This window comes from Tachyglossus aculeatus, chromosome 11 (genome assembly GCF_015852505.1).
Source record: "Tachyglossus aculeatus isolate mTacAcu1 chromosome 11, mTacAcu1.pri, whole genome shotgun sequence".
In the NCBI taxonomy this organism is placed as follows: Eukaryota; Metazoa; Chordata; class Mammalia; order Monotremata; family Tachyglossidae; genus Tachyglossus; species Tachyglossus aculeatus.
In genome coordinates this window covers 2,432,755-2,436,096 of record NC_052076.1, presented here as the reverse complement: position 1 = coordinate 2,436,096, position 3,342 = coordinate 2,432,755, and the positions used below count along the sequence as shown (strand labels likewise).

Genomic DNA, 3,342 nt, shown 5'->3' with positions numbered 1-3,342 from the left:
GGTCCAAGGGTGAGGGAATTGAGGAGTGAGGGGGCTGAGGGGCGAGGGGGGGTGAGTGGGAGCGAGGGGGTTTTGGGGGTCCCGGAAGCAGCGTCGGGCAACGCCCCCGGTCCCCCTCAGCGGGTGTCGGTCCGCTCACCAGGTCCCGTTCCGGCGACTTCTCGGCCAACCACTTGGCCGTAGGCCTCCTGAAGAGCGACGCCGTTGCGGCTCAGGTTGGCCGCCATCGTCGGCCCGGCCCGGCTCGGCCCGGCCCGGCCACACACACACACACACACACACACACACACACACACACACACACACACACACGTCCGGGCCCCCGCGCACGGCGCGCGCACCCCACACGCGCGCACACGGACCAGACCCGCGCGCCCCCGACGCGTGCGCGCGCGCCCACACCCCCCTTCCTCCGCGGCAGCGCCCCCTCGCGGCCGGCCGCGCCACCCGCCGGTTATTCAGAGTAATAATCAGCATCATGACGAGGCCATTTGTTCATTCATTTATTCATTCATTCATTGATTCATTCATTGATTCATTCAATCACTCATTCAATCGCATTTATTGAGCGCTTACTGTGTGCAGAGCACTGGACTAAGCGCTTGGGAAGCCCAAGTTGGCAACATAGGGAGACGGTCCCTACCCAACAGCGGGCTCACGGTCTAGAAGGGGGACACAGACGACAAAATAAAACATATTAACAAAATAAAATAAATAGAATAATATTAACAATAACAATCGTATTTATTGAGCGCTTACTGGGTGCAGAGCACCGGACTAAGAGCTTGGGAAGTCCAAGTTGGCAACATAGAGAGACAGTCCCTACCCAACAGCGGGCTCACGGCCTAGAAGGGGGAGACAGACAACAAAACAAAACATATTAACAAAATAAAATAAATAGAATAATATTAACAATAACAATCGTATTTATTGAGCGTTTACTGTGTCCAGAGCACTGGACTAAGCGCTTGGGAAGTCCAAGTTGGCAACATAGAAAGACGGTCCCCTACCCAACCAGCGGGCTCAACGGTCTAGAAGGGGGGGACCAGACGACAAAACAAAACATATTAACAAAACAAAATAAATAGAATAATATTAACAATAACAATGGTATTTGTTAAGCACTTACTATGTGATGGTGCTGATCTGGGTGGATTCACGACTCGATACTCCCATGTATTTTTTTCTCATCAGCTTGTCCCCTTGCTGATGTTTCGCTATTCATTCCACAATCAACCCCCAAGATGCTGGTGGATTTATTATCTGACAGGAAAGCCGTCCTCTTTTGTGGGGTGCTTTCTGCAGATGTATATTTATCATGGCCTTGGCCACAAATTAATGTATCCTTTTTGGGTTAATGGCCTATGACCATTATGCTAGCAGTAGGAGTAGTATAGATGATTTTAATGCCCTCCCTCACGCACAATCCGCCAAGCTAGCTCTCTTTCCTCCCCTTCAAGGCCCTGCTGAGAGCCTCACCTTCCTCCAGGAGGCCTTCCCAGACTGAGCCTCCTCCTTCCTCTCCCCTTCTCCCCCTCCCCATCCCCCCTGCCTTACCTCCTTCCCCTCCCCACAGCAACTGTATATATGTATATGTTTGTACGTATTTATTACTCTATTTTATTTGTCCATATTTATTCTATTTATTTTATTTTGTTAATATGTTTTCTTCTGTCGTCTGTCTCCCCCTTCTAGACTGTGAGCCGCTGTTGGGTAGGGACCGTCTCTATATGTTGCCAACTTGTACTTCCCAAGCGCTTAATACAGTACTCTGCACACAGTAAGCACTCAATAAATACGATTGAACGAATGAATGAATGCTAAGCACTATTCTAAGCGCTGCGGGGATACAAGGCGATCAGGTTGTCCCACATGGGGCTCACAATCTTAATCCCCATTTTACAGATGAGGGAACTGAGGCACAGAGAAGTGAAGTGACTTGCCCAAAGTCACCCAGCTGACAAGTGGCAGAGCCGGGATTTGAAACCACTAGGCCACGCTGCTTCTCTAAAGTCTGAAAAGGTCCCAGCTCCCACGTTATCCCTCCTTTGGTGTAGGGAAAATGCTGTTTCAACAGAACACGGGCACGGGTCACGGGAAGACGGTGACAGCAGGCAGACGGGCCTGGTGCGTAACAATCGGGAGAGAGGCCGCTCTCCTCAAGCAGAGGCTTCAAGAATAAGTTCGCACCACTAATAGCATCTTCTTTGAGAACGGGCAGCTAAGTATCTGTGTATAGAAATCTTGCTGCAGCGGGCCTTTCTACTCAAAGAGGTCACTGGTGATGAAATTCAGACAAGGATACGTGTTTAACTAGAAAGTCCGGTGAGGGACACACGCATAAGTTCGCACCACTAGTAGCATCTTCTTTGAGAACGGGCAGCTAAGTATCTGTGTATAGAAATCTTGCTGCAGCAGGCCTTCCTACTCGAAGAGGTCACTGGTGATGAAATTCAGGCAAGGATACGTGTGTAACTAGAAAGTCCGGTGAGGGACACACACGTATATTCACTCTTTCCTGCCTGCGGGTCTCCTCCGACTGGAATCAGGGCACAAGTCCCTCCAGAAGTTACCTCCTCCAGGAGGCCTTCCCAGACTGAGCCCCTTCCTTCCTCTCCCCCTCGTCCCCCTCTCCATCCCCCCATCTTACCTCTTACCTCCCTCCCTTCCCCACAGCACCTGTATATATGTATATATGTTTGTACATTTTTTTTACTCTATTTAATTTATTTGTACATATCTATTCTATTTATTTTATTTTGTTAGTATGTTTGGTTTTGTTCTGTCTCCCCCTTTTAGACTGTGAGCCCGCTGCTGGGTAGGGACTGTCTCTATATGTTGCCAATTTGTACTTCCCAAGCGCTTAGTACCGTGCTCTGCACATAGTAAGCGCTCAATAAATATGATTGATGATGATGATGAAGTCCCAAATACTCCCCATCGTGAATCGTGCCAGTTTCTTGCATCCTTCCACCCCGCGGCCTCCTCACCTTTTCAACCCCTTTGCAAGCTGCTCCATCCCCTTGACTGTCCTGGTTGCCCTCCTTAACAGCTCTACTGTGTCCTTCCTGAGATGTGACAGCCAGACCCACCCTTGGTATCTCAGGTAGAGGACTCGAGTCATAGATTTTCTATCTTTACATTCTCCCCCTTCCTACATTTCTCCCCAACCCCGCTTCTTGGGGCTATTCCTTCCATCTGGTGCTCAACTCGGCAAGCCCCACTCTCTCCCGCGTGTTCCCAAGCCTGGACGCCCGAAGACCTCCGCTCCCGGGAAGCTCGCCACGCCGAGGGAGCCCGCGGAGGCTTGGGCCGGGGCCGTCCGGAAAGGCGAGACGAGGC

General features: G+C 50.7%; 1 protein-coding gene across 1 annotated transcript in view; it reads right to left on the bottom strand.

Annotated features, from left to right (window-relative positions):
• DBNL (drebrin like) overlaps window positions 1–248 on the bottom strand; it is a 20,265-nt gene extending 20,017 nt beyond the window's left edge. The window contains exon 1 of the mRNA XM_038754701.1: window positions 171–248. The gene's annotated coding sequence lies outside the window, so the exon portion shown is untranslated. The remainder of the gene's footprint in view (window positions 1–170) is intronic.
• Between the last annotated feature and the right edge of the window lie 3,094 nt (window positions 249–3,342).